We start from the raw sequence: 15,349 nt of genomic DNA, 5'->3' as shown, positions 1-15,349 counted from the left end.
GAAGTAAGTTCACTGTGACTCTCATAAGAGACAACATCCAGTTGCCACTCCTTGTAAAACACTGGTGCTGAGCACAGGCTCAGAAATGCTTCTCATTCGTACGAGAATAAAATTCTTCTAGTTAAGCAAAAAGCAAAATACTGCAGATGCTGGGAACTCTCCATGTCAGATAGCATCTGTGCTAATAAAAGATGTATCCGACACCCAGAGGATGTGTAAATGGTTGTAACAGAATAGCAGAGGGGGAGGGAAGCACAGAAAATCTGGCAAAGCGGAGAAGGTTTCAGTGGCATTGTGGAAGAAAAAGCAGGTGACACCAGGCACGCCGGCCACCTTGCCAGTCGAGTACCAATAGGGGATCCCCATCCCAAGCACCAGCAAATAACCGCCGCCGCCCCCCCACCCCCCCCCGCCCATTCTTGGAAGGGCTGGTGCACTAACCCTACATTACAAGAAGCTGTTCTCCAAGAGAAAATGGGAGTTATGGCTAAGGTCTGAAGTTGCTGAACTCAATGTTAAGGCTGGAAGGCTGTAAAATGCCTTGTAGAAAGATAAGGTACTGTTCCTTGAGCTAGCATTGAGTTTCACTGGAACAGTGCAGGAGGCTAAGGACAGAGTGGTCAGAATGGGAGTGGTATAAGAATATGGGTTTTTGAGGGTATATTTAGAAGCTACCATTCTGCAAAAGCACACATCCTTGGACGTTAGAAACATAGAAACATAGAAAATAGGTGCAGGAGTAGGCCATTTGGCCCTTCGAGCCTGCACCGCTATTCAATGAGTTCATGGCTGAACATGCAACTTCAGTACCCCATTCCTGCTTTCTCGACATATCCCTTGATCTCCCTAGTAGTAAGGACTACATCTAACTCCTTTTTGAATATATTTAGTGAATTGGCCTCAACAACTTTCTGTGGTAGAGAATTCCACAGGTTCACCACTCTCTGGGTGAAGAAGTTTCTCCTCATCTCGGTCCTAAATGGCTTACCCCTTATCCTTAGACTGTGATCCCTGGTTCTGGACTTCCCCAACATTGGGAACATTCTTCCTGCATCTAACTTGTCTAAATCCATCAGAATTTTAAACGTTTCGATGAGATCCCCTCTCATTCTTCTGAACTCCAGTGAATACAAGCCCAGTTGATCCAGTCTTTCTTGATATGTCAGTCCCGCCATCCCGGGAATCAGTCTGGTGAACCTTCGCTGCATTCCCTCAATAGCCAGAATGTCCTTCCTCAAGTTAGGAGACCAAAACTGTACACAATATTCCAGGTGTGGCCTCACCAAGGCCCTGTACAACTGTAGTAACACCTCCCTGCCCCTGTACTCAAATCCCCTCGCTATGAAGGCCAACATGCCATTTGCTTTCTTAACCGCCTGCTGTACCTGCATGCCAACCTTCAATGACTGATGTACCATGACACCCAGGTCTCGTTGCACCTCCCCTTTTCCTAATCTGTCACCATTCAGATAATAGTCTGTCTCTCTGTTTTTACCACCAAAGTGGATAACCTCACATTTATCCACATTATACTTCATCTGCCATGCATTTGCCCACTCACCTAACCTATCCAAGTCACTCTGCAGCCTCATAGCATCCTCCTCGCAGTTCACACTGCCACCCAACTTAGTGTCATCCGCAACTTTGGAGATACAACATTTAATCCCCTCGTCTAAATCATTAATGTACAATATAAACAGCTGGGGCCCCAGCACAGAACCTTGCGGTACCCCACTAGTCACTGCCTGCCATTCTGAAAAGTACCCATTTACTCCTACTCTTTGCTTCCTGTCTGCCAACCAGTTCTCAATCCATGTCAGCACACTACCCCCAATCCCATGTGCTTTAACTTTACACATTAATCTCTTGTGTGGGACCTTGTCGAAAGCCTTCTGAAAGTCCAAATACACCACATCAACTGGTTCTCCCTTGTCCACTCTACTGGAAACATCCTCAAAAAATTCCAGAAGATTTGTCAAGCATGATTTCCCTTTCACAAATCCATGCTGACTTGGACCCTCCATGTCACCTCTTTCCAAATGCGCTGCTATGACATCCTTAATAATTGATTCCATCATTTTACGCACTACCGATATCAGGCTGACCGGTCTATAATTCCCTGTTTTCTCTCTCCCTCCTTTTTTAAAAAGTGGGGTTACAATGGCTACCCTCCACTCGATAGGAACTGATCCAGATTCAATGGAATGTTGGAAAATGACTGTCAATGCATCCGCTATTTCCAAGGCCACCTCCTTAAGTACTCTGGGATGCAGTCCATCAGGCCCTGGGGATTTATCGGCCTTCAATCCCATCAATTTCCCGACTAATAAGGATTTCCCTCAGTTCCTCCTTCTTACTAGACCCTCTGACGCCTTTTATATTCGGAAGGTTGTTTGTGTCCTCTTTAGTGAATACCGAACCAAATTACTTGTTGAATTGGTCTGCCATTTCTTTGTTCCCCGTTATGACTTCCCCTGATTCTGACTGCAGGGGACCTACATTTGTCTTTACTAACCTTTTTCTCTTTACATATCTGTAGAAACTTTTGCAGTCCGTCTTAATGTACCCTGCAAGCTTCCTCTCGTACTCTATTTTCCCTGTCCTAATCAAACCCTTTGACCTCCTCTGCTGAGTTCTAAATTTCTCCCAGTCCCCGGGTTCACTGCTATTTCTGGCCAATTTGTTTGCCACTTCCTTGGCTTTAATACTATCCCTGATTTCCCTTGATAGCCATGGTTGAGCCACCTTCCCTTTTTTATTTTTATGCCAGACAGGGATGTACAATTGTTGTAGTTCATCCCTGTGGTCTCGAACTGTCTGCCATTGCCCATCCACAGTCAACCCATTAAGTATCATTCGCCAATCTATCCTAGCCAATTCACACCTCATACCTTCAAAGTTACCCTTCTTTAAGTTCTGGACCATGGTCTCTGAATTAACTGTTTCATTCTCCATCCTAATGCAGAATTCCACCATATTATGGTCACTCTTCCCCAAGGGCAGGAGCAGAAGCACAAGTAGTCTTGTTATTGCGACAACACACTTATTATTGCTGGAAAGCGAGGGAAAGAACAGGGAGACTCAAAGCTGTCCACAGTTTTATATCTTCTCTTTTTACGTCTGTGGGAATGTGCAAACTTTTGTGAACTGTTGAAATTTAATTGTAACAATAATTCCTTTTTACTATTTTTCATTATTAAGCTTTGCTTGGTTGTAGTTTAATATTAAGATTGCTAGTTTATAGTTTCATTAAATTTAGTCATTTTTTCCTCTGTTAGAATTAGAGAAAGGAATAGTAAAATCTAAATTTTAAATACAGTTAGAACTTGTTGTCCTCAAGATTCTGGGTTGTGCCATCACCATTAAAACAGAAAACAAGCACAGAAAAAGCTTGTGCTAAGGCTAAAAAGCGGATAAGGGTGGCACAAGGCCTGTGGACGACACAGAAAGCGCTATGCCTATGATTCGATGGATTTCTCTGCAGTTTAAGTTTTTGGTGTATATCCTCAAAGGTTTAGGTCATTCTCAGTGTCGAAGGGCCAGGAAGGGCACCGATCCGGACAAGTGCAGACGTGTCTGCGAGTAGGAGGTACGAGGAATGAACCACGTGTTCGACCCAAAGAACAATAGGGTAGTATAATTCTCAATTATACTTTGTAAACTGCCTCTCAAAAACGGAGAGTATGAAGTCTCACTTTGCTTAAATAAAATCATAACTGTTACCAATATGGAGTCAGCTACGAACCATTGAAGAGACAGTCCCTGCTTCCTGCAGAGACATCCTGGGGCTGTGATTACTGGCCTCTGATGACCACAACCATTGTCCTTTGTGTAGATCTGACTTCAGCCATTGGAGGGATATCTCTTTGACTCAGGCTCAGGCTCCTTGGTGCCATATCTGGTTAACTGTTACCAAAGGCAGCTTCTCTCACCTCTCTTCTGACATTCAGCTCTTCTGTCCATGTCTGGGTCAAAGCTGCATTAAGGTTTGCAGTCAAGTGATTCTGAAGAAACCTGAACTGAGCAGGTTATTGGTGAGTCACTTGATGGCATTATTGATGACTAGTTCCATCATTTTACTGATGATTGGGAAGATGCTGATTGGGCAGTAAACAATTGAGATAGGTTAGATAGAGGCCGACTGTTTCTAGTGATTAAGTCTAGAACAAGGGGACAATGATAAAAAAATTAAATGTAAGAGATTTAGGATAGAGAGCAGGAGAAATGTTTTCACACAGAGGGTTGTGAGACTATGCACTACCAGTGATACTAATTGAAACAGAGCATGTCAACATCGACTGGATTGGTGGTTGAAGAAAGGGAAATAAAAACTTTGGGAACAGAGTAGCCACACGGGATTACAGCTACTTGTTCATGTGAAGGGTGAACACCAACATGGATTGGTAAGGTTGAATGGCCTGTTTCCATGTTGTAATTTCTATGCAAATTCCTCCTTTAACAATGTCCTTAAAACATACCTCATTGACCAAGATTTCCTCACTGCTCCTCATAGCTCGTTTGACTCGACAATTTTTGGCTAGACTGTGAGGCATTTTGAGATTTTTTCTACCTTAAAGGTACTATATAAATGAAAGTAATAGTAGTTGTTTGAAGCATTGTTTTCATTTTAGAAAGTTACTGTTCCTATAGTAAAGCTACTTCTGGCATTGAATATTTTATTACAGAAATATTTGTTTTATTTCAGCATTTGCAAGCTTGCAAAACTGAAAACTTACAAAATTGTCCAACCTAGAGGGCGTCATATCTCAATGATTGTCTAAAGATCAAAGGACCGGCTCGTCAGAATTTGCAGTTAGCTAAGTTTGGTTATTTATACATTAACATGAAATGCCTTGGGCACTTTTGCCAGTATTGTATTCCGGTTTTTTTTCCACAAAGATTTTCATTACGGAACACTGCAAAGTGGGTGTGTACTAAATTGCTTCAGTTACATTTTGCATTTTTAGTGGTGTGCCATTTTAGAACCAATTAGATTCTGAATACAACAGACTAACATTCTAAGATTGTCTTTTTTATATATATAAATGTTCTGTTTAAATTAGGTTGCTACATTGCACCACCTAGAGCTTCACAGAACTATTTCTTAGGAAAACAAAATGGAAATGAAGCAGATAAGTATCTTAAAGGGATATTTTTGTAAGCCTTGTGTGACACCTTGCTTAAATCAAGAACAAAATTGGTGATTTGCAATCTTACCACATTAAAACCTTTGGACGTTGGCATATGTCTCTTATTTTCAATGTGTCTGTTCATTTCACACAACAAGATACAATATATAGAATGGCTCCCTGTTTGCACAGGTAACTACATTCAGCGTTCAATATCATATGCACTGGTATCAAAAAATATCCGTTACTTCCCATGGTTTGATGCATTTTATAATTTGATACATTGTAATGAACAACCTGGAGATTCATACTATAGTGCTACAATTTGGTTCACCCAACAGCTATTAGATTTTACCACGTACTAGTCCTTGAGCTGGCATTGAGTTTCACTGAACAGAATGGAGTGGTCTAAGAATATGAGAAATAAATATTAAAATAACATTTTTAAAATCATTTTAACATTCAAAAACTTGTAAAGTAGGTTTGTGTTATTTTTGGCCCCTTGAAAAATGTTTAAATTTATTTTTCAAAAAATAAAATTTTGTTTTAAATATTTAATTAAATTGCATTTTAATTAATTTTAAACATGTAATGGGTTCTATTTATATAATGATTGTGTGCTGTTTTTTGGCGTCCAAACCTTTTTTTGCGTGAAATACTTACTTTCCAACTTTCGCCAACGTTTGGACGCCAGCACCGACCATGTGCGGCAGTTCAAACATTTTTGGTGCAGACATGAGTCAAAATGGGACCGGGTGCCGTTTTTGTGGACTTAATTGATTTTTGTCCGTCCACGATTTTTTTCAGCAAGGTCATCATGGGCAGCTCCTCGGAATCAAGGAACACTTGCTACCATTCCTGAAGTGAGTTCTTTGGTGGCTGAACAGTCCAATACGAGAACAACAGACTCTGTCACAGGTTGGACAGATCGTCGTTGAGGGAAGGGATGGGTGGGGCTGGTTTGCTGCACACTCTTTCTGCTGCCTGCGCTTGATTTCTGCATGCTCTTGGTGTTGAGACTCGAGGTGCTCAGTGCCCTCACGGATGTACTTCCTCCACTTAGGGCAGTCTTGGGCCAGGGACTCCCAGGTGTCAGTGGAGATGTTGCAATTTATCAGGGAGGCTTTGAGGGTGTCCTTGCAAATTTTCCGCTGCCCACCTTTGGCTCATTTGCCACGAAGATAGCTCCAAGTAGAGCATTTGGTTAGGGAGTCTCATATCTGGCATGCGAACTATGTGGCCTGCCCAGCGGAGCTGATCGAGTGTGGTCAGTGCTTCAATGCTGGGGATGTTGGCCTGGACGAGGATGTTGATGTTGGTGCACCTGTCCTCCCAGGGGATTTGTAGGATCTTGCGGAGACATCGTTGGTGATATTTCTCCAGCAACTTGAGGTGTCTGCTGCACATGGTCCATGTCTCTGAGCCATACAGGAGGGCATGTATTACTACAGCCCTGTAGACCATGAGCTTGGTGGCAGTTTTGGGGGCATGGTCTTCAAACACTCTTTTCCTCAGGTGGCGGAAGGCATGGTGCACACTGTCCAAAAGTTCCACAAAAAAAACCATATGTTAACTTAAGGAATCGGCGTGGTGCACAAGAGGACAGGACAGAGGCAATAAGAATACACAATAAAATACCTTTTTTTTTTCACAGGGAACTCTTTTTGGAGCAAGGGAAGAAGATTTCCGGGCCGAAAGGACTGCTCTCCCCGCTGGACCCATTGCAATCCCGGGCCGAATGGCCCCCCCGCTCAGTCCTGCTCCCCCTGCGAGTTGAAGTTCAGGAGCGGGAGGGCCATTCGGCTGGGGATTACAGCGGGTCCAGCAGGGTGGGGAGCGGTGGCCGCGGGTCCAGCGAGGGAAAGGTCCTTTGGGGGCCCGGGATTCCGGGATTGCAGCGGGGCCGGTGTGGGGGAGATGTCCTTGGTGGGCCTGAGATTACAGCGGGTCCAGCGGATTTCACATTTTAAATGCTGGATTGTATGGTATAGAAATGAGCAGGTTATCATTTTGGGGTACAGAATACAGCTGTGATCAACTGCTAATGATATCTATGTTTATGTCTATCCTTGTTTATAAATCACTCCATGGACTTGCCCCTCCCTAGCTCTGTAATCTTTTTCAGCTTCACAATCCCACAAGATGTCTGCGCTCCTCAAATTCTGGCCTCTTGAACGTTCCTCATTATAACTGCTCAACCATCGGTGGACGTGCCTTCAGCTGCCTGGGCCCTAAGCTCTGGAACTCCCTCCCTAAACCTCTCCGCCTCTCTACCTCTCTTTCCTCCTTTAAGACGCTCGTTAAAACCTACCTCTTTAAAAAAGCTTTTGATCATCTGCCTTAATTTCTTCTGTGGCTCGATGTCAAATTTATCTGTTTGTCTGTAACACTATTGTGAAGCGCCTTGGGACACTTTACTACATTAACGGCACTATATTATTATTTTATTATTATTATGTCTTGGTAAAGTTGTCTTATGATCACTATTCACTCAATGTGAATGTCATTATGAAGTGGGCTTCAGCTTGCTTCAGCGTCTCTGGTTGCCCTGGCAACTTCAGCTTTTCACTCATGCCCAGAGAGTTTTTGGCACAGACTTGAAGCTCTGCCCCCCAGACTAACTTCGGAGAGTGCTGTTAACGTAGTAAAGTGTCCCAAGGCGCTTCACAACAGTGTTACAGACAAACAGATAAATTTGACATCGAGCCACAGAAGAAATTAAGGCAGATGATCAAAAGCTTTTTTAAAGAGGTAGGTTTTAAAATAATTCTTTGACAAAAGTCATGATTTCTTTTCCTGGCGCAAACGGGCACATAATTGCGCCAGGAAAATAAATTGGCCTTACATCCACCTGGGCGCCAAAAATCGGCAAAGAGGAAAAGAGAGCCCAATGAATTTTTTATTTCAGTGTTGTTAAAATGTATTATTTATGTCGTTCCTACTATGCTTATGGGGATTCCATACGTAAATCGCATCCCCATTAGCATAATGGGAATTTCCTTTCTGATTGGTTGGGCTGGCCCACGTGATCCCAGGGCGCTTGTGCACCGCATGCACCCTTGTGATACGTGGGCCTCTATGCATGCGTACGTCTGCAGGCCCAAGAGCGCAAGTCTCCGTGGATCCAGGACCATCAGGTAGGTGTGTTGTTTTATTGCGGTTCGGAGGCATCCATCTGTGGGAAGCCGCCGACCGCAAATTCAGGCCTCATATATAAACGTGATTTTTATATTATAACAAATCTGGTCGATCTTCTTCCTTAGAGAGCTGTGGAAGCTGGGACATTGAATAAATTTAAGACAGAAATAGATAGTTTCTTAAACGATAAGGGGATAAGGGGTTATGGGGAACGGGCAGGGAAGTGGAGCTGAGTCCATGATCAAATCAGCCATGATCGTATTAAATGGCGGAGCAGGCTCGAGGGCGCCCTATGGCCTACTCCTGTTCCTATTTCTTATGTTCTTATAGAAATCTTCCCTCCACAGCCTCCAACCTCATTGATCCCCAACCCGCTTCTACCTCCTTCCCAAAATCCACAAACAGGGCTGCCCTGGTAGACCCATCGTTTCAGCTTCTTCTTCCCCAACAGAACTGATTTCTTCCTATCTCGACTCTATTTTTTCTCCCCTTGTCCAGTCTCTTCCCACCTTTCCACCTTCAGATCAGCCATGATCTTATTGAATGGCAGAGCAGGCTCAAGGGGCCAATTGGCCTACTCCTGCTCCTATTTCTTATGTTCTTATGTTCTTATATATGTTCACCTACATCTGCGACTCTTGTGACGTCGCCGCCATTTTAACTGTTTCCATTTTCCTGGCCCTAATCGTCTTCTTTTCACCATGGACATCCAATCCCTTTACATCTCCATTCTCCACCTGCATGACCTGAGGATGCTTTGCTTCTTCCTTGAGCAGAGGCCCAACCAGTCTCCATCTTCCACCACCCTCCTCTGCCTGGCTGAACTTGTTCTCACATTGAACAACTTCACTTTTGACTTCACTCAAAATAAAAGTTGTTGCTATGGGAACCCGCATGGGTCCTAGATATGCCTGATCTTTTGTGGAATATGTGGAACATTTTTGTTCCAGTCCTTCTCAGGTCCTCTCCTTCAACGCTTCGTTCGGTGCATTTCCTGCTCTCACGCTGAACTGGAAAATGTCATCAACTTTGTTTCCAATTACCACCTTTCTCTCACCTTCACATGGTCCATCTCTGACTCTTCCCTGCCCTCAACTTCTCTGTCTCTATTTCTGGGGAGAGATTATTGACCAATATCCACTATAAGCCCACTGACTTCCAAGGCTACCTTGACTACACTTCCTCCCACCCGCTTCTGGTAAGGACTCTATTCCATTCTCCCAGTTTCTCTGTCTCCATCAAATCTGTTTTGACGATGCCCCCTTCCAGGCCGGTGCTTCCGATATGTCTTCCTTTTTCCTCAACCAAGATTCCCCTACACTGTATTTGACAGGGCCTTCGACTATGTCTATTCCATTTCCTTTACTTCTGCTCTCACCCCTTCCCCTCCCTCCCAGTACCACGAAAGGGTTCCCCTTGTCCTCACCTTTCACCCTACCAGCCTCCACATTCAATGGATCATCCTCCGCCATTTCCACCACCTCCAGCGTGATCCCACCACCAAACACATCTTCCCCGCCCCCCGTCCCCTTTCAGCATTCCGAAGGGACCGTTCCCTCCGAGAAACCCTGGTCCGCTCATCTATCACCCCCAACACCCACTCCCCTTCCCACGGCACCTTCCTGTCCAAGCGCAGGAGATGCAACACCTGCCCTGATACAACCTCCCTTTCCACCAGATGAAACAGCAATTTATTTGTCTTTCTTTCAATTTAGTATTTTGTATTCGCTGCTCACGATGCAGTCTCCTCTACATTGGGGAGGCCAAATGCAGATTGGTTGACTGCTTTGCAGAATACCACCGTGCAGTCTCCAAGCGTGATCCTGAGCTTCCGGTCGCCAGTCATTTTAATTCTCCACTCCTCTCCCACTGTGTCCTTGGCCTCCGACACTGTTCCAATGAAGCTCAACGTAAGCTCGAGGAACAGCACCTCATCTCTATTAGGCACTTTACAGCTTCCAGACTCAACATTGTATTCAACAATTTCAGATCATAACCTCTCCTCCCATTTTTTCTGTTGCTGATGATTCTAATATTCCCATTTACATCTCCTCTGGATCCATCTTTTGTTTCTTTACTTGTCCCATTACTGCAACTCCTCAGGTAATGGAGCAGTCCATGCCTGCATGCAGCAAGACCTGGATGACATTCAGGCTTGGGTGATAAGTATTACATAATATTTGCACCACCCAAGTGCCAGGTGTTATATATGTAAACTTGTATTTACACTGTACAGCCACCCGAGGGCTCATCCCTGGAGTCCTAAGGGATCCCATAATCCCTTGGGAGCACAGGTATTTAAGGAGGCCTCACAGGTTGGAGAGGCACTTTGGAGACCTGCAATAAAAGACTAAGGTCACACTTTACTTTGAGCTCACAGTGTTTATTTTGACTCTTTCTCCATACATAACAACTGGCGACGAGATACAGATAGCGAACCGAAAGATGCAGAGAATAGTGGGCATTCTGGAGAAATTCTCAGAGGGAGATGATTGGGAAACTTTTGTGGAGTGACTCGACCAATACTTCATAGCCAACGAGCTAGATGGAGAAGAGAACACTGCCAAACGAAGGGCGATTCTCCTCACCGTCTGTGGGGCACCAACGTATGGCCTCATGAAAAATCTGCTTATTCCAGCAAAACCCACAGAAAAATTGTACGATGATTTGTGCACACTGGTCCGAGAGCATTTGAACCCGAAGGAAAGTGTTCTGATGGCGAGGTACCGGTTCTACACCTACAAAAGGTCTGAAGGCCAGAAAGTGGAGGGTTATGTCGCCGGGCTAAGATGTCTTGCAGGACTTGCGAATTTGAAGGACATTTGGAGCACATGCTCAGAGACTTTTTCGTACTTGGCATTGGCCACAAAACCATACTTCGCAAACTTTTCACTGTAGAAACCCCAACCTTGAGTAAGGCCATAGCGATAGCCCAAACGTTCATTGCCACCAGTGACAATACTAAGTAAATCTCTCAGCACACAAGTACTGCCTCTACTGAAAGCCTGCGGGCCATGTTTGCCACACACGGCCTACCCGATGTCCTGGTGAGCGACAACGGGCCATGTTTTACCAGTGCTGAGTTCAAAGAATTCATGACCCGCAACGGGATCAAACATGTCACATCTGCCCCGTTTAAACCACCGTCCAATGGTCAGGCAGAGAGAGCAGTGCAAACCATCAAGCAGGGCTTGAAGAGGGTAACGGAAGGCTCATTGCAGACTCGCCTATCCCGAGTCCTGCTCAGCTACCGCACGAGACCCCATTCACTCACTGGGATCCCACCTGCTGAACTGCTCATGAAAAGAGCACTTAAGGCAAGACTTTTGTTAGTTCACCCTGATCTACATGAACAGGTAGAGAGCAGGCGGCTTCGACAAAGTACACACCATGATAGTGCAAATGTGTCACGCGAGATTGAAATCAATGACGCTCTATTTGAATTGAATTATGGACAAGATCCCAAGTGGCTTCCAGGCATTGTCATGGCCAAAGAGGGAAGCAGGGTGTTTCAGGTCAAACTTTCAAATGGACTCATTCACCGGAAACACTTGGACCAAATCAAATTCAGATTCAAGGACTATCCTGAGCAACCCACTTTGGATCCTACCTTCTTTGACCCCCCAACATACATACCAGTGGCAACCGGCACTGCGGTTGGCTACGAAGCAGAACCCATCATCCACATCAGCCCAGCAGGACTCACCACACCAGGCAACCCAGCAAGGTCAGCTGCACAGCAGCCCAGCGAGAGCTCAACAGTCGATTCACCAATACCAGGTTTCACACCAAGACGATCAACCAGGGCAAGAAGGGCCCCAGATCGACTCACCTTGTAAATAGTTACACTGTTGACTTGGGGCAGGGGGGTGGGGAGGAGAGTGTTGTTATATATGTAAACTTGTATTTACTCTGTACAGCCACCAGAGGGCTCATCCCCTGGAGTCCCAAGGGATCCCATAATCCCTTGAGAGCACAGGTATTTAAGGAGGCCTCACAGGTTGGAGAGGCACTCTGGAGACCTGCAATAAAAGACTAAGCTCACAGTTTACTTTGAGCTCACAATGTTCAGCCTGACTCTTTCTCCATACGTAACACCAGGCAATGACTATTTCCAACATGAGAGAGTCTAATCACCTCCCCATGACATTTAACGGCATAACCATCACCAAATCTCCCACCATCCTAGGGATTCAACATTGGCCAGAAACTTAACTGGACCAGCCACATAAATATTGTGGCTACAAGAGCAGGTCAGAAGCTGGGTATCCTTCAGCGAGTGACTTGTCTCCTAACTCCCCAAAGCCTTTCCACCATCTATAAGGCACAAATCAGGAGTGTGATTGAATACTCTCCACTTGCCTGGAGTACAGTTCCAACAACACACAAGAGGCTCGACACCATCCAGGACAAAGCAGCTTGCTTGATTGGCACACCAGCCACCACCTTAAATATTCACTCCATTCATCACCAGTGTACTGTGACTGCAGTGTGTACCATCTACAAGTTGCACTGCAGCAACTCAACAAGGCTTCTTTGGAAGCACCTCCTGAACCCGTGAACTCTACCACCTCATCATCATCATAGGCAGTCCCTCGGAATTGAGGAAGACTTGCTTCCACTCTTAACATGAGTTCTTCGATGGCTGTACAGTCCACTATGAGAACCACAGTCTCTGTCACAGATGGGACAAATAGTTGTTGAGGGAAGGGGTAGGTGGGACTGGTTTGCTGCACGCTCTTTCCGCTGCCTGCGCTTGATTTCTACATGCTCTCGGCGATGAGACTCGAGGAGCTCAGTGCCTTCCCGGATGTGCTTCCTCCACTTAGGGCGGTCTTTGGCCAGGGACTCCCCAGGTGTCAGTGGAGATGTCGCACTTTAGCAGGGAGGTTTTGAGGGTGTCCTTGTAATGTTTCCGCTGCCCACCTTTGGCTCGTTTGCCGTGAAGGAGTTTCGAGTAGAGCGCTTGCTTTGAGAGTCTCGTGACTGGCATGCGAACGATGTGGCCTGCCCAGCGGAGCTGATCAAGTGTGGTCAGTGCTTCAATGCTGGGGATGTTGGCCTGGATGAGGACGCTGACGTTGGTACGTCTGTACTCCCAGGGTTTTTGCAGAGGCATATTGGTGGTATTTCTCCAACGACGTGAGGTGTCTGCTGTACATGGTCCATGTTTTTTTTTTAAATCCAATTTCGTTCCAGATCAACTCTAACGCCAAAGATCACTTTGCGCCAATGTGTTTGATCTTAGTCCAAAAGGCCGAGAGGCGAAGTTGCACCGTTCCTGGAAATATTGCAATACCAGGTCTGTGCATGGAGTGGACGGGGCATGCCCCTGATCCAGCTCCCTGTCCAAAAATCAATTCAATATCATGTCCCCATAGGGGATATTAAACTGATAAGAATAGATACTACACTTGATCTTAGCCAAAAGGCCGAGAAGCGACCATGTTTTTGAGCCACATGGGGGGCTGGTATTACTACAGCCCTGTAGACCATGAGCTTGGTGACAGTTTTGAGGGCCTGGTCGTCAAACACTCTTTTGCTCAGGCGGCCGAAGGCTGCACTAGCGCACTGGAGGCGGTGTTAGATCTCGTCGTCAATGCTTGCTCTTGTTGATAGGAGGCTCCCGAGATAAGGAATGTGGTCCATGTTGTCCATGGCTGCGTCGTGGATCTTGATGACTGGAGAGCAGTGCTGTGCGGCGAGGACAGGCTGGTGAAGGACCTTTGTCTTCCTGATATTTAGCATAAGGTCAATGCTTTCGTACACCTCGGTAAGTACATTGACTATGTATAGCGGTACCCATACAGCAGTGCCTGGTCTCCAGTTGTCTTGGACCCCCTTGCCACTGGACCAAGACCTTGCTCAGCTAAGCCTGTGTGGTTGTCGGAGTGCAACGACCATCCCACGTTAAAAGAACTCACGCACAGGCATCTTCCACTCCTCCAACATGAAGTTCGGGACCTGGAATGTCAGGACCCTCATGGACAACACCAACAACGACAGACTGGAATGCCGCACCATCATAGTTGCCCGGGAACTTAGACGCTTTGTTATCGACATCGCTGCCCTAAGCGAGACCCAGCGGGCAAGGGAAGGCCAGCTCAAGGAACAATGTGGAGGTTATACCTTCTTTTGGAAAGGGAAACCAGAGGAGGAACACCACCTCCACGGAGTCAACTTCGCCATCAAAAATGACCTGGTCAACCGCCTCAAAGACTCCCCCTGTAGGGCTAACAAATGCCTCATGACTCTTCGACTCACCCTATCCCGGAACCAGTGCACCACAGTCATCAGTGCATACGCCCCAACACTCGATGCAACAGATGAGGCCAAAGAGGGTTCTTACTTCAACCTCGAAAAATCCCTGTCCTGCAAGCCCACGGGCGACAAACTGATCCTCCTCGATGACTTCAATGCCAGGGTTGGCAAGTTCACAGACCTCTGGGAAGGCGTGATTGGAAGAGAGGGGGTTGGGAAAACCAACTCCAGCAGTACCCTACTCCTGACAAAATGTCCAGAACATGAACTTGTCATCACCAACAGTTTGTTCCGCCAGAGGGCATTGTGACAACACCCTCGCTCCAAGCACTGGCACCTGCTCGACTATGTCATCATCCGAGCCAGGGATCGCAAAGATGTGCTCATCCCAATGCCATGACAGGAGCTGACGACTACTGGATGGACCACCGCCTAATCCGATCCATCATTGACATCAACTACCTCCTAGAAAGCCAAGGACAGCATGCACATGGGAACACCATCCCCTCCAAGATTCCCTGCAAGTCACATAGCATCGTGACTTGGAAGTATATCACCGTTCTTTCATTGTTGTTGGGTCAAAGTCTTGGAATTCCCTCCCTAACAGCACTATGGGCGTACCTTCACCATGCTGAGTGCAGCAGTTCAAGAAAGCGGCTCACTACCACCTTCTCAAGGGCAATTAGGGATGGGCATTAAATGCTAACCTTGCCAGTGACGCCTACATCCCATGAACAAATAAAACAAATATGGGGGTGAAATTCAGTAGCACCACTTTTGGGGCGCTAAGTTTTATCTCTTTGAACATTAGTGCCAGGCGA

The 15,349-nt window shown here is 45.9% G+C and overlaps 1 pseudogene; it reads right to left on the bottom strand.

Moving 5' to 3' along the window:
- Positions 1-13,532: 13,532 nt before the first annotated feature.
- LOC139278705 (U2 spliceosomal RNA) lies at positions 13,533-13,711 on the bottom strand (annotated as a pseudogene).
- Positions 13,712-15,349: the final 1,638 nt, after the last annotated feature.

The sequence above is a fragment of the Pristiophorus japonicus genome, chromosome 1 (assembly GCF_044704955.1).
Source record: "Pristiophorus japonicus isolate sPriJap1 chromosome 1, sPriJap1.hap1, whole genome shotgun sequence".
Lineage (NCBI taxonomy): Eukaryota > Metazoa > Chordata > Chondrichthyes > Pristiophoridae > Pristiophorus > Pristiophorus japonicus.
Note: the sequence above shows the minus strand (reverse complement) of the source record. Positions and strands in the feature narration are given on the sequence as shown.